The 24,141-nt window shown below is 31.2% G+C and overlaps 1 protein-coding gene across 2 annotated transcripts in view; it reads right to left on the bottom strand.

The window, feature by feature from the left end:
• The window catches only part of LOC145293696 (synaptophysin-like), a 269,530-nt gene that overhangs the window by 33,206 nt on the left and 212,183 nt on the right, over window positions 1-24,141 (bottom strand). The window lies entirely within an intron of this gene.

Genomic DNA, 24,141 nt, shown 5'->3' with positions numbered 1-24,141 from the left:
CTCTCTCTCGACAAGATAATAAAGGACAACACAAACATTGGACGATACATCCTTACAAAATAAACCACGTAACAGACTTTAACAGCCAACTATAAGAATAAAAATTGGAATCAAGGGGAAGATTGAGACTATACATCGACCAGTACTGATGGAAACAGCTGAAATTCTTCTCCAATCACTGATATTCATGATAAATAAATCTACCTGTGAATTCTTCTTTCAAACTTCTCGGCCTAACATTCGCGGGCAATATGAATTGGAACAAATTCATTAAGGACATTGTGAAGGCTGCTGCAAAACAAGGTGGGTTCCCTCTATCATGCTAGAAGACTACTCACATTTGAAAGTATCCTGTACCTCTACAAGTCAAGCATTCATCCATGCATGGAGTATTATTGTCACATCTGGGATGGTGCATCTACCATTAGTCCCTCCCTCTTTGATAGGGTCCAAAAACAGAGTCTTCAATCTAATAGGTCCCACTCTGTCAACTAAACTCCAAGCCCTGTCCCATCACCGCAATGTTGCATCTCTGTGCCTGTCTTACAAATATTTTAATGGAATGTGCTCTAATGAATTCATTACACTGGTGTCCACTCGATGTACATATCCATGACAAACCTGCTTAGCAACAAAATCACACCCCTTCACTGTTGAGATACCTAAATGCCAGAAAGCCTTCTACTCTAATAGTTTCTTCCCTAGAACAGCTAGACTTTGTAATTCCCTTCCTGCTCCTTGCTTCCCTGGTTGTTCTGATACGCAGAAGTTTAGATGTAATAATGTAAACCAACATCTTGTTAATCTTTCCAAAGCATGGTCCCAAATAATAGCCCCTTACGTCCAAGTGGCGATATGACTTGTTAGGGGTGAACGTGAGTAAATAAATGAAATAAAATAAAATTAAAAAAAAAAAAAAAAAAAATCTTAAGGAAAACACTCGGATGCAGAACCTAACTCACAAATTATAAACATTGATTAAACGCATTGAGATCGCGACAGAACTAAAACCAAGATAACTGAAACTGCAAAAAGTCTTATAAAATAATCATGAAAGGTCAAGGAGGATGGAAGGACCAAGGAGGGAAAACACTGTCCAGATTTTCACTGGATAAGTACGAAGAGTGCTGGGAGCTTGGGAAGGCTTGTTACCACCCAAATTTCATTGAAGATCAATAGTTGTTGGGAAAAAGAAATAAATGGTAAACGGCTGTTGCGAAAACAAAGTCATTTGCAAAGGTTATCGATTGAAGGTGGAGGGTACTGGAAATCTGGGGACACTTGTTGTCACTCAGACTCCAGAGAACACCACCGGTTATCAACGGTGAGTAATTTCTGATAATGGCCTGTGTGAGAACTCCAAGTGAATAATAATAATAATGATGCCGGAAGGAAACCAATGCCTAACAAAAAGCCAACCTCTCCACCTCCAACTTCCTGTGTGCATGAATCGGTCGTGAGCACGAATGAATTTTCACAGCAGTTTTATTTTGCCTTCAGGTAAGGAGATAGATATGCTAATAAAACTTAAATAATATACGAAAAAGTGCAGTTTTGTTTACGTATGGGTTGGGCTTTTATAGGTTTTCTTTTTGTCCCCCTCCCAAGTTTTTCGACTATCAATGTCGGGCATTTTATTCAACCAAGTAAGTGGATGAAAGTGAATATCAGATGCTCTGCGGACTTTCGTCTGTTAAGAAGGGGAAAAAAAAAAGAAGAAAAATACAAATTGGTTTATTGAGCGGGTCGATCATTTTGCTGCATATTAGTTGCAATATCCGTACTTGCCTCATCCACCATCATCATCATCGGTTTAACATTTGTATTAGATTCTGGCATTTGTTGAATGCCTTTTAGAAATTGACTTCTAAATTAACCTATCTCTGGCCAGGTTTTGGTGTAGTCACATGCACGCTGGTTAATTTTTTGTCAGCCAGAAAAAATTTCAACGCAAACTTTGTTCTTTTTTTTTTTTATAAAAATATAAAAAAAATATATATATTTCTTTATTATGGCATCGTGTGCATGTGCCAAGCTAGAGACAGAGGGGGTGGACAGGAGGGTCGGTGGATAGTACAACGAGCTTGTCTGATGTTGCTTTTTCTTGCTGGCTGTTTGCTTTTCTTCTCTTTTGCCTTTCCTCTCGGCTATATATGTGATCTGCACTCTACAGGTGCTCTAACCCCAATAGCTATGAGCGTCAAATACTTGACCTTTTACCACCGGCGACATCAGTTTTGACAGCCTGACCCCAATCGTTCAGTGCGTTTTGACTGTCATGTGTGCGTGTGTGTGTGCACAGCTTCACCATGCGATTTTTATTTATCCTTTTATCTTAAGTTTATTCTTATGTTTTCCTTGGTCGTTTACTACCAACTGACCCTGCTAACTCAACTCTTATACATCTACTGATACAAGAACTCACACCCATTCTTTAAACGTGGCCATACAATCAAAGTCTCCTGTTCTGTACACATTCTTCTGTACTATCTAGATTTGATTTTCCTTTGTGGTCATCAGTCTGTCTTTAAGATTCACATGATGTCCATTGTTTCATGATTTTTCTACTCAACCTTCACTGGCTTGAATTCATTTCGATACATCATCTCACTGATTTTTTTTTAGTAACAAAAGAATTTTTCAATTTATGATCTGCGAAGAGCAAAACAAATAGAGAAAATCTAACGAATTATTTGGGTCATTCAGACTACGATCCTCACCATAACGTTTCAGGTGATGTAACCTCCGGCCTTCTTCCACTGCATCATTTCAAACTTGGGAATCTTTGTTGTATTCAGGAATCTAGACAGCATTTTAAACTGAACTTTTTATTTATTCCAGGAAGGTCGATTATTCTTGTCTCATCAGCTGTTGTGATGAGTAAGATCCGGTTAGGGTTATAAGAAATGAGTTTTACATTTTTATTTCACAAAGAAAATCTCAAATATTAAATATATGATGGTCAAAGGAAATCTCAAATATTAAATATATGATGGTCAAAAGAAATCTCAAATATTAAAAATGATGGTCAGAGGAAATCTCAAATATTAAATATATGATGGTCACAGAAAATCTCAAATATTAAATATATGATAGTCAGAGAAAATCTCAAATATTAAATATATGATGGTCAAAAGAAATCTCAAATATTAAAAATGATGGTCAGAGGAAATCTCAAATATTAAATATATGATGGTCACAGAAAATCTCAAATATTAAATATATGATAGTCAGAGAAAATCTCAAATATTAAATATATGATGGTCAAAGGAAATCTCAAATATTAAATATATGATGGTCAAAGGAAATCTCAAATATTAAATATATGATGGTCAGAGAAAATCTAACAAATTATTTGGGTCATTCAGACTACGATCCTCATCATAACGTTTCGGCTGATGTAACCTCCAGCCTTCTTCCACTGCATCATTTCAAACTTGGGAATCTTTGTGGTATTCAGGAATCTAGACGGCATTTTAAACTGAACTTTTTATTTATTCCAGGAAGGTCGATTATTCTTGTCTCATCAGCTGTTGTGATGAGTAAGATTCGGTTAGGGTTATAAGAAATGAGTTTTACATTTTTATTTCACAAAGAAAATCTCAAATATTAAATATATGATGGTCAGAGAAAATCTCAAATATTAAATATATGATGGTCAAATATTAAATATATGATGGTCAAATATTAAATATATGATGGTCAAATATTAAATATATGATGGTCAAATATTGAATATATGATGGTCAAATATTGAATATATGATGGTCAAATATTGAATATATGATGGTCAAATATTGAATATATGATGGTCAAATATTGAATATATGATGGTCAAATATTGAATATATGATGGTCAAATATTAAACATATGATGGTCAAATATTGAATATATGATGGTCAAATATTGAATATATGATGGTCAAATATTGAATATATGATGGTCAAATATTGAATATATGATGGTCAAATATTAAATATATGATGGTCAAATATTAAATATATGATGGTCAAATATTGAATATATGATGGTCAAATATTGAATATATGATGGTCAAATATTGAATATATGATGGTCAAATATTAAACATATGATGGTCAAATATTAAACATATGATGGTCAAATATTAAATATATGATGGTCAAATATTGAATATATGATGGTCAAATATTAAATATATGATGCTCAAATATTAAACATATGATGGTCAAATATTAAACATATGATGGTCAAATATTGAATATATGATGGTCAAATATTAAATATATGATGGTCAAATATTGAATATATGATGGTCAAATATTGAATATATGATGGTCAAATATTGAATATATGATGGTCAAATATTGAATATATGATGGTCAAATATTAAATATATGATGGTCAAATATTGAATATATGATGGTCAAATATTGAATATATGATGGTCAAATATTAAACATATGATGGTCAAATATTAAATATATGATGGTCAAATATTAAATATATGATGGTCAAATATTGAATATATGATGGTCAAATATTGAATATATGATGGTCAAATATTAAATATATGATGGTCAAATATTAAATATATGATGGTCAAATATTGAATATATGATGGTCAAATATTAAATATATGATGGTCAAATATTAAATATATGATGGTCAAATATTGAATATATGATGGTCAAATATTAAATATATGATGGTCAAATATTAAATATATGATGGTCAAATATTAAATATATGATGGTCAAATATTGAATATATGATGGTCAAATATTGAATATATGATGGTCAAATATTGAATATATGATGGTCAAATATTAAATATATGATGGTCAAATATTAAATATATGATGGTCAAATATTAAATATATGATGGTCAAATATTAAATATATGATGGTCAAATATTAAATACACGATGGCCAAATATTAAATATATGATGGCCAAATATTAAATATATGATGGTCAAATATTAAATATATGATGGTCAAATATTGAATATATGATGGTCAAATATTAAATATATGATGGTCAAATATTAAATATATGATGGTCAAATATTGAATATATGATGGTCAAATATTGAATATATGATGGTCAAATATTAAATATATGATGGTCAAATATTAAATATATGATGGTCAAATATTAAATATATGATGGTCAAATATTAAATATATGATGGTCAAATATTAAATATATGATGGTCAAATATTGAATATATGATGGTCAAATATTAAATATATGATGGTCAAATATTAAATATATGATGGTCAAATATTAAATATATGATGGTCAAATATTAAATATATGATGGTCAAATATTAAATATATGATGGTCAAATATTGAATATATGATGGCCAAATATTAAATATATGATGCCCAAATATTAAATATATGATGCCCAAATATTAAATATATGATGGTCAAATATTAAATATATGATGGCCAAATATTAAATATATGATGGTCAAATATTAAATATATGATGGTCAAATATTAAATATATGATGGCCAAATATTAAATATATGATGGTCAAATATTTATTATATGATGGCCAAATATTAAATATATGATGGTCAAATATTAAATATATGATGGTCAAATATTAAATATATGATGGCCAAATATTAAATATATGATGGCCAAATATTAAATATATGATGGTCAAATATTAAATATATGATGGTCAAATATTAAATATATGATGGCCAAATATTAAATATATGATGGCCAAATATTAAATATATGATGGTCAAATATTGAATATATGATGGTCAAATATTGAATATATGATGGTCAAATATTAAATATATGATGGTCAAATATTAAATATATGATGGTCAAATATTAAATATATGATGGTCAAATATTAAATATATGATTGTCAAATATTAAATATATGATGGTCAAATATTAAATATATGATGGTCAAATATTAAATATATGATGGTCAAATATTAAATATATGATGGTCAAATATTAAATATATGATGGCCAAATATTAAATATATGATGGTCAAATATTAAATATATGATGGTCAAATATTGAATATATGATGGTCAAATATTGAATATATGATGGTCAAATATTAAATATATGATGGTCAAATATTAAATATATGATGGTCAGAGAAAATATCAAATATTAAATATATGATGGCCAAATATTAAATATATGATGGCCAAATATTAAATATATGATGGCCAAATATAAAATATATGATGGCCAAATATTAAATACATGATGGCCAAATATTAAATACATGATGGCCAAATATTAAATATATGATGGCCAAATATTAGATATATGATGGCCAAATATTAAATATATGATGGCCAAATATTAAATATATGATGGTCAAATATTGAATATATGATGGTCAAATATTAAATATATGATGGTCAAATATTAAATATATGATGGCCAAATATTAAATATATGATGGCCAAATATTACATATATGATTGTCAAATATTAAATATATGATGGTCAGAGAAAATATCAAATATTAAATATATGATGGCCAAATATTAAATATATGATGGCCAAATATTAAATATATGATGGCCAAATATTAAATACATGATGGCCAAATATTAAATACATGATGGCCAAATATTAAATATATGATGGCCAAATATTAAATATATGATGGCCAAATATTAAATATATGATGGTCAAATATTAAATATATGATGGTCAAATATAAAATACATGATGGCCGAATATTAAATATATGATGGCCAAATATTAAATATATGATGGCCAAATATTAAATATATGATGGCCAAATATTAAATATATGATGGCCAAATATTAAATATATGATGGCCAAATATTAAATACATGATGGCCAAATATTAAATACATGATGGCCAAATATTAAATATATGATGGCCAAATATTAAATATATGATGGCGAAATATTAAATATATGATGGCCAAATATTAAATATATGATGGCCAAATATTAAATACATGATGGCCAAATATTAAATATATGATGGCCAAATATTAAATATATGATGGCCAAATATTAAATATATGATGGCCAAATATTAAATATATGATGGCCAAATATTAAATATATGATGGCCAAATATTAAATATATGATGGCCAAATATTAAATATATGATGGCCAAATATTAAATACATGATGGCCAAATATTAAATACATGATGGCCAAATATTAAATATATGATGGCCAAATATTAAATATATGATGGTCAAATATTAAATATATGATGGTCAGAGAAAATATCAAATATTAAATATATGATGGCCAAATATTAAATATATGATGGCCAAATATTAAATATATGATGGCCAAATATTAAATATATGATGGCCAAATATTAAATACATGATGGCCAAATATTAAATACATGATGGCCAAATATTAAATATATGATGCCCAAATATTAAATATATGATGGCCAAATATTAAATATATGATTGCCAAATATTAAATATATGATGGTCAAATATTAAATATATGATGGTCAAATATTAAATATATGATGGTCAAATATTAAATATATGATGGTCAAATATTAAATATATGATGGTCAAATATTAAATATATGATGGCCAAATATTAAATATATGATGGTCAAATATTAAATACATGATGGCCAAATATTAAATATATGATGGCCAAATATTAAATATATGATGGTCAAATATTAAATATATGATGGTCAAATATTAAATATATGATGGCCAAATATTAAATATATGATGGCCAAATATTAAATATATGATGGCCAAATATTAAATATATGATGGTCAGAGAAAATATCAAATATAAAATATATGATGGCCAAATATTAAATATATGATGGCCAAATATTAAATATATGATGGCCAAATATTAAATACATGATGGCCAAATATTAAATACATGATGGCCAAATATTAAATATATGATGGCCAAATATTAAATATATGATGGCCAAATATTAAATATATGATGGCCAAATATTAAATATATGATGGTCAAATATTAAATATATGATGGTCAAATATTAAATATATGATGGCCAAATATTAAATATATGATGGCCAAATATTAAATATATGATGGTCAAATATTAAATATATGATGGTCAGAGAAAATATGCAAATATTAAATATATGATGGCCAAATATTAAATATATGATGGCCAAATATTAAATATATGATGGCCAAATATTAAATACATGATGGCCAAATATTAAATACATGATGGCCAAATATTAAATATATGATGGCCAAATATTAAATATATGATGGCCAAATATTAAATATATGATGGCCAAATATAAAATATATGATGGCCAAATATTAAATATATGATGGTCAAATATTAAATATATGATGGCCAAATATTAAATATATGATGGCCAAATATTAAATACATGATGGCCAAATATTAAATATATGATGGCCAAATATTAAATACATGATGGCCAAATATTAAATATATGATGGTCAAATATTAAATATATGATGGTCAAATATTAAATATATGATGGTCAAATATTAAATATATGATGGTCAAATATTAAATATATGATGGTCAAATATTAAATATATGATGGTCAAATATTAAATATATGATGGTCAAATATTAAATATATGATGGCCAAATATTAAATATATGATGGTCAAATATTAAATATATGATGGTCAAATATTAAATATATGATGGTCAAATATTAAATATATGATGGTCAAATATTAAATATATGATGGCCAAATATTAAATATATGATGGTCAAATATTAAATATATGATGGTCAAATATTGAATATATGATGGTCAAATATTGAATATATGATGGTCAAATATTAAATATATGATGGTCAAATATTAAATATATGATGGTCAGAGAAAATATCAAATATTAAATATATGATGGCCAAATATTAAATATATGATGGCCAAATATTAAATATATGATGGCCAAATATTAAATATATGATGGCCAAATATTAAATACATGATGGCCAAATATTAAATACATGATGGCCAAATATTAAATATATGATGGCCAAATATTAAATATATGATGGCCAAATATTAAATATATGATTGCCAAATATTAAATATATGATGGTCAAATATTAAATATATGATGGCCAAATATTAAATATATGATGGTCAGAGAAAATATCAAATATTAAATATATGATGGCCAAATATTAAATATATGATGGCCAAATATTAAATATATGATGGCCAAATATTAAATACATGATGGCCAAATATTAAATACATGATGGCCAAATATTAAATATATGATGGCCAAATATTAAATATATGATGGTCAAATATTAAATATATGATGGCCAAATATTAAATATATGATGGCCAAATATTAAATACATGATGGCCAAATATTAAATATATGATGGCCAAATATTAAATACATGATGGCCAAATATTAAATATATGATGGCCAAATATTAAATATATGATGGCCAAATATTAAATATATGATGGTCAAATATTAAATATATGATGGTCAAATATTAAATATATGATGGTCAAATATTAAATATATGATGGTCAGAGAAAATTTCAAAAAAAGTAGTTACCCTTTTGTACCAGGAGGATCCATTTTGTGATCCTTCGATTTTGGTAGATTCTGGATTCTTTTAATGGATTCCTGGGCAACGCCGGGTACCCCCTGCTAGTCTAATATATAAAAAGCAAAATGGACGTGAACATTTGTGTAGGTCCGCAAAAGTTTTTTTACATCGGGATTCTCACGTTGCATATTTCCCAGATCGTAATATCTCAGATTCGCAAACGGACATCGTGTCTATCTTTTTTTTTTTTGATAGAATTAAACAAAATTCCCACTGTGGTGTCATCTAGGGTGTTTGGCTTTTTCCTATAAAAAAAAACTGTTCATGCTTCACTAATTAGTCCTTGATCAATGTAAGGGGAAACCCTTCATGCTGAGACGATTACTATTTTTTTTGGATACTGTCAGAGTGCCCCCTTTTTGGGGGGAGCTGGTTTTACCCCACATTAAAAACGACGTGTCTAATTAGCTTTAATGAGGAAGCAAATAATTACCCAAAGCATTTAAATTATCATACGCTCAATTAACTATGCTTAAATTCGACGCACGCAATTTCTACATGTACGATGGCGAGATCGGCTAACACATTACGTTTTTTCACTTTCTTTCCCTCCTTCATCTTACAGGTTCAAGCCTACTACCACTTTATTTTTAACACCTCTCTCCACCCTGTTATTCCCCACACCCCCACCCATCGGGCTGCATTTTATTCGCACTCTTACTACATCACTGCAACACACCTGGGCAACGCCGGGTACCGGCGCTAGTTAAGACTAAAAAGTAACTAATGCCGCATGTTAGTCCTAATTTTGTTGGTGGTATTCTTCCTATAAACTGTCTTTAAGCGATTTAGAATTGCTAAGAGATACGGAAGGTGTAAAAACAAAACCGTCTTCGAAATCTAGTGAGCGAAGACATTTTCTTGCTTCCTACTTCCTTTTTCTAACAAAAAATATGTTGAGAATCTATGTCTGCTCTTTTGTTACTTTTATGGCAGTTGCTCGACTGAGCTTCACTATGATTCTCTTGTGTAAAACATTTGCAAACATACTTTAGCTATAACTGTCAACATTTTCCCTCAATTTCTATCAGTGGCTAAAACTAAACGCAAATTCCGTGAACAGAGTTTCTTTCCTAGAACTGTCCGTCTGGGGAACACAATATCATAGAGCTGCCTCCCAGCTGACTATAACATGGCATACGTTCCTGTTAGATCACTTTTTAAGCATCATTGAGCCTGCTCAGTACTAAAACGGGTGACCATTTGGAAGTACAAGTGCTGTATGTGCTTGTCATTTATCTTAGCATTGTTTCCAATCATCCTGGACTTTTTTTTTTTTTTTTTTACTCATGTTCACCCCTTACAAAGCATATTGTCACTTGGATGTATGGGGCTACTATTTGGGGCCATGTCTAGGAAAGATTAAGATATTTGTGTATGTCACATTTAAACTTCTGCATATCAGTACAGCCAGGGAAGCAGGCAGCAGAAAGGGAATTCCAAAGTCTAGCTGTCCGAGGGAAGAAACTATTAGAATAGAAAGCTTTCTGGCATTTAGGGACAACAACAGTGAAGGGTTGAGATCTTATTGCTAAGCGGGTTTGTTAAGGATATGCACGTCGAGGGGGCTTAAATAATTAGTTCCACCATTACTGATTATCAGTGTGGTTTTACTCTCATTAACCCTTATCCTTTAGTGGCTTACAGGTTTTGATAAGCTGTGACATCCACCACACCCAGTAAAAAAAACGCAAAAAAAAAAATATTTATTCAAAGATAATTGGTTAGAATGTATGAACTCTAGTTTCTTTAGAGAATCAATTTCGCACAATTCATGAGTAGACATTAATTACGTTTTAAAATCAATTTTTAATGTTTTTATTCTTTGTTGAATCAAAAGCAATCAATTTCACAATTGTAATGAGCAGACGACGAATATCGATTTTAAATCGATTTTATTTTTTTTATTATTTTGTTCTATTAATCAATGATCAACATCGGTTTATCTGGATTTTTGCCGAATATTTAAGTTCTTGTTCGATTTAAGACAATGTTTGATCCAAGAAAAGAAAATCGACTTAATAACGAATGGGGTGAAGTTTTTTAATAACATAAATGCCGGTGTACTTCAAGGGTCGATCCTTGGACCGTTATTCCTGATATTCTTAAATGACCTCCTTGATAAAATAGCCTCTGAGATAAGCATATTTGCTGACGACATCACAACAAGCATGAGGGGAAAACGAATGAACACATATCCAAGGCAATGGCAGAAACCCAGAGAAAGACCTCCGTAGTGGAATGGCGGTCAAAAATGGATGGTAACGTTCAATGCTGCTCGTTTCCTTTAATAATTACAAGAAACCTTCTCAACCATTAATAGCTATGGCTAAAGATACATTACGTGAAATTACTTTGTTCCATCCTTGACCTAACGTTCACAGGAAACATGATTTGGAACAGATACATCGAGAGCACTGGCAAGGCTGCTGTGAAGGTGGACTCTCTCTACCGTGCTAAAAAATTACTTACGGCTGAAAGTATCCTGTACCTCTACAAGGCCACCATTCGCCCATGTGTGGAGTATTGTTGCCATATTTGGGCTGGTGCATCTGCTACTAGTCTGTCACTCCTGGACAGGGTTCAAAAGAGAGTCACCAACCTGAAAGATCCTGAACTGCCATCTAAGCTTCAGCCTCTGTCTCATCAACAAAATGTTGCATCCCTCTGCTCATTTTACAAGCCCTTGTACCCCCTCTGTATAAATACCCCTGACAAATCCAACAAGCAGCAAAATCCCACCCCTACACAGTAGAGATCCTTAGATACAAGAAAGCCTTCTACTCTAATAGTTTCTTTCTCAGAACTGCTAAATGTTGGAACTCCCTTCTGGGTTCCTGCTTTCCCAACTGTACTGACATGCAGAAATTCAAGTGTAATGTGAACAGACATCTTGCTGCTCAACTCCCTACATAGTATTCCTGCAACTTATGTCATCGATAGTAGCCCCCTACATAAAAGTGGCACTGTTACTTGTTTAGGGGGTGAAAATTAAAAAAAAAAAAATTTTTTTTTTTTTTAATGTAGTGGAGGATAATCCTATTTATCTTTTCACGGGTTTAAGAAAAAAAAAAAAAAAAAACACTTTATAATGAAAACAAGATGGTGTTTGGTATTGACTTATGGCATATGAACCTTTGTATTGCACGTCTTGGAAATTTCATTTAGGTTTATGTAATCAGGCATTTTTTTTACTATTCTTTTATTCGGTTGCCACTTGAAAGTAAGGGGCTACTATTTGGGGTTGTATCTGTGATTGTGTGGAGTTGAGCAGCGAGGTGTCTGTTCACATTACATTTAAATTTCTGCAGATTATGACAATCAGGGAAGCAGGAAAAAGGTAAGGTATTCCAAAGTCTTGCGAGCTAAACAAAGAAACTATTAAAATAGGCTTTCTGACATCTACAGACCTGAACAGTAACGTGGCAAATAGATTGATAGTAAATAAACTAAAATAATTCTACAAAACCTGATTTTTGTGAAAGGTTAACAAATGGTATTAGACATCATCATCATCATCATCGTATCGGGTGGATTATCCGGACCAACTGGACTCTTTCCCTCCACAGGTCTCCATCTTCCATGACCTTAGGAAGATCTTCAAGTTGTAAGCCTGTGTGTTCTGTCAATTTTGTGTACGTCTTGAAGGGTCTTCCTATTTGGGGATCCTAACCACAGGACTGCTTAAGTAGGAAGCTGTGATATCACATGCTGCACATATGACAACCACCGATTCCAAAGCTGTTTCTGTGGTTTTCATCTTCATCTTGTCTTCTCATTCTGGCCGCATCGCCATCTCTCACATTGGCGGCTGCTGAAGGGGGAGGAGGCGTATTGATTCACAAGTATAAAAAACTAAACAAACAAAAAAATCTCCGACATATCCTACCAATATCAGTTTGACCGTCTCCAACTGGAAGCTGTCCTTCATTGTAAATGTTGTCAAGCCACCGCCACACCCAAGACTAATTCTAAAATATTTGTTCAGGCCTTTGTTTCTGTTCACTGCCACAATTTGATTAACAATCCTATTTTACTTTTCTTTTGTGTACCTTGGTGAACAACTTCCTATACCTTTGTTCTGCTGATAAACTTATTTCCTCTTTTGTCATATTTCTTCCTTTTTTACTCCCCTACTTCTTAATACTTTTGGAGGTCGGGACGTCGATAGTATCACAGCTTAATAAAACAGTCATTTTACAAGAAAACATTCTGTAAGTCGATTCATTTATGTTACTGTGCTGAAATAATATTTAAAAAGCCATTCTTAATATGGGGAGGAGGAGGTGTTTTGTAACTATTGTGTCCTTTCAACTAACAATAAGTAAAAATATCGTAAAAATTTAATTTAACTTGAAAATACTCTTAACAAAAATAGCACGGTAACATAGATGCGCAAACACTTTTCCACAAAAATAGGTTCTCTTAATGCTTATAGCTTTTTTTTCAACAAATTTTATACAACAAAAATGGCAGTGCATGGTACTATCAACTTCCCCATCAAATGTTAAGAAAAGAGGAAAAAATACATAAAAAAAAAAAAAAGCAGAGCAAAGGTTGTAGGAAAAGAGCTCAGTAGAAAGACACCAGATGCACACAAAAGGAGCTGAAATAAGTTATCAATCAAGGTGTGGCTGGTTGGTTGGTTGGTTGTTTTTGTTTTATGGCATATCAACCCTTTTCAGGTTATTTAATGCCGAATCCGGTGATTTTGAAGAAAATTTTTTTAATAGAATATATTTGTTTTTTGCAAGTCAGTTTCTATTTAACCCATAGTTGGAACCCTAACAGGTACTACCACTCCGGGTCAGAGTGGACCTGGAAGCAATGGCAATTAATGGGTGGCTCCACACTCCCCAGAGCCCGCAAGCTGGGGCCTCACCATCGGATATAGTTTAAGGTCATATCCAGGACCCAAGGTGTGGCAGTGTTTGAGACAAAGAATTGGACAATGCAAGCCATTGTATTTAGAGTCCGTTTATGGACAGGTTTTGGAGTAGCAAAGAGTTTTAGAACAGTTTATGGACAGTCTTGAGTTTGCAACAGTTAATGACTCAGAGGCTGAAAGAAGTCAGATTGATTGGAGTTGAAAAGGTAAAGTAGATCTGGCCAAAAAGAAAATCACTGGGGACTAATGCGGCCAGACAAGTAGCAACAGACAACGTTTGGGGTTCCTTTTCCTACGTTAGATGACGGTATGGCACACACGCACCCAGCACTTAATGGATTTACATGATGCACTCATCTTGTGTTGCTTTATTGTAGCTCATGAAGACAATCATCGAGTTTGTTTAATTTATTTTGTTAAAAAGTAATCTTCCCTTTTCAAAATGTGTATTCAAACTTCTTGGCCTAACATTCGCAGGCAACATGAATTGGAATAAATACGTAGAAGATACTGCCAAGTCTGCTGCAAAGAAGGAAAGACTTCTTATACCAAGCTAGTAAACTCTCATACCTGCCAAAATCCTATAAAGCCACCATTCGCCTATGCATAGCTTATTATTGCCACATGTGAACTAGTGCACCTACCACTAGTAACTCCCTTCTTGGGCATTGTTTATTGGACCTAGAAATTACAATTGCTCCAATTAACATACATCATACAGATTTTTATTTTTATTTTAATATGGGGAAATTCTGGACCAGAAGAGATTTTTCTCTTACTTAGGTAAAATAAGATATCACAATTTTATTGTTAAGCAAATGTTTATTTTTATTGGACCTAGGTGAGAAGAGAGAAAATGAATTGGTTTTATTCCTGACTACGAGTCCATATTATTTGCATCTGTTATTTCTGTTCCCTTGATTCTAAGTCATTTGACCTTTTAACCTTCCTAGACAGCTTCATCCTTAAACGTTAGTATATCAGAACTAACGACTACTCCCTATTCACTTACGCATGGAGTACTCTTGCCACATCTTGGCTGGTGCACCAACTGCTACTCTCTCCTTTTTGGACAGGGTACAAAAAGTGTCTCAAACCTAATGGGGCGATAATTTGATGGGTCAGTTCTTTCGCCAGAATTCTTGAAAACTGGTACCACAATAGCAGTTTTCAAGCAGTCAGGAAAACAAGATTCGTTAAGGCATTTGTTGTAAAGTTTGGAGAGAACTGGAGCAACCTTAGTGGAGCATTTTTTTTTTAATAGCACAGCTGGGATGAGATCAGATCCACATGCTTTTGAAGTGCCTAGGTTTTTTATGATACTATGTACTTGGGAATTGGACTTAGAGACTACAATTGCCCCATGGGTGAGAAGAGAGAAAATGAATTGGTTTTATTCCTGACTACGAGTCCATATTATTTGCATCTGTTGTTTCTGTTGATTTCTGTTCCCTTGATTCTAAGTCATTTGACTTTTTAACCTTCCTAGACAGCTTCATCCTTAAACGTTAGTATATCAGAACTAACGACTACTCCCTATTCACTTACGCATGGAGTACTCTTGCCACATCTTGGCTGGTGCATCAACTGCAACTCTCTCCTTTTTAGACAGAGTACAAAAAAAAAAAAGAAAAAAAGTCTAACCCGCTAGACAACACTGTATATACAGCCTCAGCCTCTGTCGCATCACTACAATATTGCATTCCTGTGTTTATGTTACAAGTACTTCGACAGAATGTGCTCTGATGAACTTCATGCAACTGTGTTCCTAAATGTAACTCTGCCCCCACCCCCAACAAACCCGCTTAACATCAAAATAAAACCCCTTCAATATAAAAGTCCCAAGATGCCCCAAAATATTTTACTTTAATAGATTCTTTTCTCAGACTGTTCGCCTTTGGAATTCCATCCTAGCTCCCTGTTTTCCCCGACTGTACCATCATGCAGAAATTTAAATCTAAAGTGAACAAATATCACGACTCTTTTCTATCTTAGGATGCCCTTAATCATGGTAACCTCTTCTGTCTCAGTTGTAATATGCTTTGTGTTGAGTGAAATAAAGTTTACAGAAATAAATAATAATCATATCCATATTCATCAAATGTTCTATCACTTCGAGATTGGGATGGAGCAAAATCATGGTGTGATCTCAAATAGTTTTTCGTGAAGAAAAAGATAACAGCAAAAAAAAAAAACGTGCAGGGGAATTATTGTAAATTTGAGGGCAGGGATTGTTTAACATTTTCTAAATATAAAAAAATAAAATTTTAATAAAAACTGATTGCAGCTTAGTATTGTCAGATAAGAAATACGAAACTGAATTGAGATCGAAAGGCATCAAATTAAAATTTCCTTCGGGGGTGGGGTGGGGTATAAATAGTTCTGAAGCAATTGTTGCCATTTTTGCATCTGATCTCAATGTATTCTATTCTGTTTCTAATTATGCAGTTCTGTCCATGGTCAAAAGGAAAGGGATAAAGGACGATCCCATCAGGCCACGTTGGCCTTCAGAAGTTGGCGATGAGCAGCTGAATGGAAGCTGGAATTTAATGAATCAAGTAGTACCAGGTAATGGTGAATCGGGACGGGAGGAAGTCATTCCAGTCGAATGACATAGAGGAAAGGACTCTTATTTGATTTCCATTTCAAACCACAATTCATGATGCAATCAGGAAAGGAGAGAACTTGAAATACCCATCCTCGAGTGTTTAAAGTCTCTTTGTACCTGTGTTTGTCAAGACAACCTGGCATTAAGATATTTTTCCCTAGAAGTAAACCTTGATTAAATATTCAAAACAACATGAAGTATTTGTTGCCCAAATAAGATCTCCTTGGTATGGTTAGTGCACATTGGTTTTTTACAACGTATGGTGCACTTTTTCCAAGTGATGTCACCTCAAATTACAGCACGAAGTTGGATACTCCAGACTAGATGAATTCTGGAATCCAATAAGACGAAGAAACCACAAGAAAGATATGCACTATAACATAATTAAAAGGTCAATTGGGGGAGGAAAATTATGTTCTCAACCTCTTTACTAACTCAGTGTTTCAAAGGTAAAGAAGAATTTTGATGGAATATTCGAATATCTACGGATCTCGTATAAAGATCAAGTGTTAACCTCAAGAAAAGGGGTCCCCTTGATTTCTGAATTCAAACGGAACAAAAAGATAACCTTAGTTGTACTTAGATTAATTGGATTATTCAGACTACTGTTCTCATCTTAAATTTTATTTTCACAACGTTTTGGGCAATTTAACTGATAAAGTACAGATTAAAATTTAATTCTAAGCAACACTCTTCTGGAGGTTGAAGTTCAATCCTCAATATGAGTGACAGAAACTTGTTGAGACAATAAATGAAGATTTGTAACATCTTTAAAGAGAAAAAAATGACTTAAATTTTTTTTTTTTTTTTTTTTTTTGTTATCAGCCAGCAACATTCACCCAAAACGGGTTGAACCAGCTTCCTCAAAAGGAGGAAATGTCAAGAGGATATTAAATTCACAAGCGATCCTCAGTTGCATTTTGGCAATTACTATTTCTGCAACCAATTCTAAGACTCAAGATTGTTTTGGTTCTCCAAGTTTTCTGAACATTGTTGATCATCGGATCGCTGAAGATGTTTCAAGTAGAAAAATAACGGAATCCTCAAATTGAATTTTTGAGGATTATAAATCATCTCAACTATCCGAGGAACGGAATCGAATGAACACATTCCGATCAGAAGAAAAAACATTTTTATTCGATTGTCTTTGAGGAATCAAATGTTATTTTTCTGTGAGAATCAAACAGAGAAATAGAATTATTCCAAGTTGCTGACTAAAGAGAAAGAAAAAAACAAAAAAACAAAAAAAAAAACAAAAGCAAAATGGTTTCTGACGATCGAGTTGACAGCATTCACCACAGGATTTTAATGGAATTCTTGAAAATCATGAAAAAAAATTCAAGATAAAAAAAATCAAGATAAAAACTGAAAATTCATTTTTCTGTTCATTTAACACCTACGAATTTGTTCAAAAGCAGAAAGAATCTCTGCTGCACCTTGCGGGTCTTGTAAAGATTTTAGATATCCTTAGATTTGACATATATATAAAGTTCGGTATGAATGTATGTTTATATGTTTGTGAACATAGAAACTAATTAACTAATCCTTATAAATTTTGGGACACAGATGCTAGGCATAAGAGCGAGTAACGTAGTTTATTTATTTTAGTTTTTATGGGAAAAAAGGCAAGCAGAGGCTGTTGGAAGCCATTTGTAAAAATTCAGATACTTCTGACTTTATTGAAAAAGGCATTTTTCAACTTAATTTTTTTCTCAACTTGCAATTCGTATGGAGTATTTTAAAAAGGTTTTGGAATTAAAAAATATGGACAGAACCTCACATTTTTGATTTGAATAACTGACCCACATCAGATACTTAGTATCAAGCAAAATTTTCTGAAATTTAATTGATTTTCAAATTTAAACTTTAGACATTTTCCTAGAATCAAAATCATTTAATGACTTGTGATCAAAATCGGAATAAGGATTCTAGAAGTAAGGTTTAGTAATATATATATCTAAATTCAAAATGGTGCAATGTAAACATAAGATTAACAACTTCTGTCCCAATTTTCGGATTTTTAATCATGTCAAAGGTGTTTTACCTCCTTTTGATGGATTGTTTGTTGCTATTTCTTCTGATGAGTTAAGGGCATAATAGATACATTGATTGATATAATGATTTTGTGCTACGAAACAGATAATGTCAAGAATTGTGAATGTCAACTGAATTAAAGGAATAAATTATAAGATGGTTAACATCATGAACTTTGGAATATAGTCTTTTGTCATTTATTCATTCTGAGCTTCTTAAATAAAGATTGGTATATATTATAAGGAAGTAAAGTATATTTCCACAGAAATATATATGTTAGAGAATGGATAGAGAGAGAGAGAGAGAGAGAGAGAGAGAGAGAGAGAGAGATATGTGAGAGTTGTATTAAGACATGTTGACCGGAAGTCAAGATCAGCTGATTGGATTGCCTGTGAGTCATGTGATCAGGTTAGCTGAATCGAGGAGATTTGCTTGGGACTTAGAAGAGAGCGGACGGCTTTGCCGTTGTCTCCTCCCCTTCGCTGGGGGTGGGGAACGAACGCTGACGTGGTAGAAATAAGACCTAGAAGAAAAAAACAACACAGGCCAAATTCACTTTCCAAACTTTTGCGAACGATCTGAAGGGTGAATAAAAAACTATAGAACCATTTCTTGTCTTGGAGTGAAATAAATCTTCGTCCCCAAAAACAGGTATCAAGTCTCCCTCCCAGACGAGAATTTCCAGATGGACCAACGAAATGGCAGAAGGTATGTTCAAATGACATGTCACACACATATTCACACTTAACAGCATATGAACATATGTAATAGAACGACCACTAGACAATCACACACACAACGACATTAACTCTGATAAGATAATCAAACACACACCCTTTTATAAATAGACACGTTTTAATATATCATTTCCATTCGAATTTCAATATATGGGGGAGGGGAGTTAAAAGGAAATGAATAAGATCGATTCTTTAAGAGGAGATTTATCGGGATAATGCATCCATATTATGTTACCTAGTATCTTCTCTCCTCTTCTGATGAGAAGCATTAGGCTTCGAAATACCATGGTATAAAGAGTTCTTACTTTCCTACACCCTAATTGATGTATTATCTTAATTGAATAAATGTTTAAATCTATATACATTGATATATATTTTTATATTTTCGTTTTCTTATTTTATAGATACTGTCTCTCTCTGTCTATATATATATATATATTTCTGTAGAAATATATTTTCTTATAATATATATCAATCCTTATTTAAGAAGCTCAATGTAATTACAGAGCGATATAGAGAATAAATGACAAAAAGTTATATTCCAATATGCATGATGTTGACCATCTTATAATTTATTCCTTAATAATAACATAATAATAATAATAATAAATTCACTGATTGATATAATAAGTGATTGATTTTTCGCTACAAAACAGATACTGTCAAGAATTGTATAAGTATACTGAATTAAAGGAATAAATTATAAGATGGTCAACATCATAAATTTTGGAATATAACTTTTTGTCATTTATTCCTTCTCTCTTTCTCTCTCTCTGTATATATATATATATATATATATATATATATATATATATGAGAGAGAGAGAGAGAGAGAGATTGAGGTTCAAAGATGGCGTAACAAAAGGAAAAACAATTGCGTCAGATTTCAGATTTTATAATCATCCCATATTCCTTTATTTTCTTTTAAAGTTGATAAGTTCTTCTTCTTCTGATGATGATGAGTTAAGGGTGGAATAAATTCAAAAACTGAAATAATTACATGAATTATTCTTCACTCTAAAACAGGCGCTATTTTAACATACTTAAAGAAATAAACGGTAAGATGGTAAGCATCTTGGGGTTTGAGATATAAACTTTTGTCATATATATATATATATATATATAACTTATATTGAAGGAACTTCACATGCGTATGTGCTTGAGTTTGTTCACTAAACACTCAAACAGCTGGATTGATTTTTTTTATTATTTTCACACAAAGGTACTTGGCGTGTCTAGAAGTGTTCTTACATATGGTTTATATGGAAATATATTTCATAAGTATTAAAAATCCATGATCGAAAAATTCTGATTAAAAAAGGAAGTTTGATTTTGACCAAAGTTAACACTTTTATACAATCTAACATCATGAGTGCATTTGAGAAGTTTTATCACCTCACAAACAGAAAGGCCTGTATATCCTTTTATAAGACAGAGGTGTGTTAGAAATGAATGTTTCTCTTAGAGCACAATTGAACCATAGTACTTGGCTTTTGCATTGTAAACTTTAGGTGAAGCCATTATTTACAGATAATTTTATAAAATAAACAGTAGATTCTCTACAGTGCAATGTAGACTGAGCAATTTCACCGCTTTTAATGATAAAAGTATGGGAGGGTGCAACATTTGTTGATCCTCATTTGATCCCGGACAACGTCTGGCCTCCCTTCTAGTTTTGAACATAATATATATATATATATATATATATATATATATATATATATTGTTTTAACAAAATCAAGACATCAAGGAATGGATTGATAGCAACAAATAGTGTATTTCATCGTTAATTACAATTGTTTCAAGATTATTCGGACAAATTCAAACATTATGTCGTTTGAAAATTTACACAACAACAGCCTTTCGTCAGACTTATTGAATAAAAAACACTTTTACAATGAACAGTATGAAATCCATTTTCCTTATTTGGAAAAATATGGGAAAATATTTTATCTGCATCTCATCCTTCCAACGTTTTTTTTTAAAGATTTATACATTTACTTATTTTCGTATCTCTATTTAAAAAAAAAAAAAAGAAATTCAATCGAATTATCATACAACGTTACCACTAATTACCTATGCTCACTAAATATGTTTTACTAATACAATTCATTAATTTCTAAAATTAAATTTCTTTATTTTATTTGAATTATTTTTTAAATACGGTCTAATCAACTAAGTCTTCAGCTATATTGTTTCGATTCTATGTTAGTTTCGTATCTGGAATCTGCTTTGTTTATTTACAAAAATATCGGCTAACCTATTTGTGTAATTACAAAAAGTGGCTTTTTTTTCCTTATGGAATAAGTTTTAAACAAAAGTTTAACATTACTCTGTATTCAATGCAGTCTCATTCTTCATTTCAAATTAAGGATCTAAATTTATTTTTAATTTTCTTTCGTTTTATGATTACAAGATATTTTAGATGTTGAAAAGGAGTTAACTCTGTACGTTCGAAATTTTAAAGGTTTTGTTGAATTATAAGTTACCAAAATGTTAAAACAATATACGAATGCTCAATTATGAAATACAATAATTTTGTAGCTTACAGTTTAAGTCATCTCATTTTGACTTAAAACTTATTGGTATATGAACAATTACCGAATTTTCAATGATAAAAAGTAAAATTCGGAATAATATAAATAAATAAAACATATATATATCACTCTCTGGCTGACGTAAAATGAACATTTAAAATTAAAATGTTTAAATTCAACGTTATTTCATGCGGTTAATGGTAGCCGAATGGATTAGGTCTTCGCTAATCGAGCCAGAGATGGCTCGTGTTGCGGGGTTCAAATCGTTCGACTAGTATTAATCGTGACACCCTACACTGAAGATTCCCAAAAGGATGAAACACTAGTGTCTTTAGGTATTTAATTATTATAGTTAAAAAAAAAAAAATAATAATAATAATTATGACAGCCCCTTAAAGAAATTCGTTTCTTATCGTTGAGCACTTTCAGTTGAATTAAAGTCCGTCAATTTAACTCTTATGCATAGATCATCGTATAACGATTAGATCACTCTGACTGACATAAATGAACATTTAAAATTAAAATGTTTAAATTCAACGTTATTTCACGCGGTTAATGGTAGCCGAATTGATACGGTCTCCGCTAATCGAGCCAAAAATGTTTCGTGTTGCGGGGTTCAAATTGTTCGACTGGTATTAATCGTTACACCCTGCACTGAAGATTCCCGAAAGGATTAAACACTACTGTCTGTAGGTATTTAATTATTATAGTAAAAATAATAAAAATAAAAATAATATATATATATATATATATATATTAAATAAATGACAAAAAAACGATATTCCAAAATTCATGATGTTGACCATCTTATAATTTATTCCTTTAATTCAGTTGACTTTTACAATTAATGACAGTGTCTGTTTCGTAGCACAAATCAATCATTTAAGTATTATATCAATCAATGAATCTAATATAATAAGTGATTGATTTGCGCTACGAAACAGACACTGTCATTAATTGTAAAAGTCAACTGAATTAAAGGAATAAATTATAAGATGGTCAACATCATGAATTTTGGAATATACTTTTTTGTCATTTAATCTCTATATTGCTCTTTATTGAGATTCTTAAATAAGGATTGGTATATATTATAAGAAAATATATTTCTACAGAAATATATATAATGTTGGGAGGATTAATTAGAATTGGAAAAAGTCGAACATTTTGGAGTATCAGAATCATTAAAATGTAAGCCTAATTTCCGATTCCAAAAATGATTCTTTTTTATTTAAAAACTTCATTTTCCATAAAATGATTTATTGATTTTAAACTACAGGTAAAACTGAAGTTTATAGACTATAATAATAAATTTAGATAAAAATGGTCCAGTAAAAATAAGAGATAAAAATGGTCCAGTAAAAATAAGATATAAAAATGGTCCAGTAAAAATAAGACATAAAAATGGCACAAATAAGGAGAAAAAAATGGCACAAATGAAAAATATCGAAGGAAATCTTAAAAAGAGTATCAAAATCTTGGATCTAATGCATAAAAGAAAAACCGTCAAGAATTTTGTCAAATTGAAAATTTTTTATTTAAAAATAGATGAGGGCTCACCATTAAAAAAAAAAAAAATGAAATTCTATTTTTCTAAATGATTTGGTGAATTGTGAACTGGAACTGAAATCAATAATTTTATCAGAATCTGGAAATCAGAACAGAAGCAGTAATTGTATTAGAATTTGGAAAAAATATTGGAATCG

This window comes from Euprymna scolopes, chromosome 15, assembly GCF_053919585.1.
Source record: "Euprymna scolopes isolate OS-2025 chromosome 15, ASM5391958v1, whole genome shotgun sequence".
NCBI lineage: Eukaryota > Metazoa > Mollusca > Cephalopoda > Sepiida > Sepiolidae > Euprymna > Euprymna scolopes.
The sequence above is the reverse complement of the archived record's forward strand: the minus strand, read 5'-3'. Positions and strand labels throughout refer to the sequence as shown.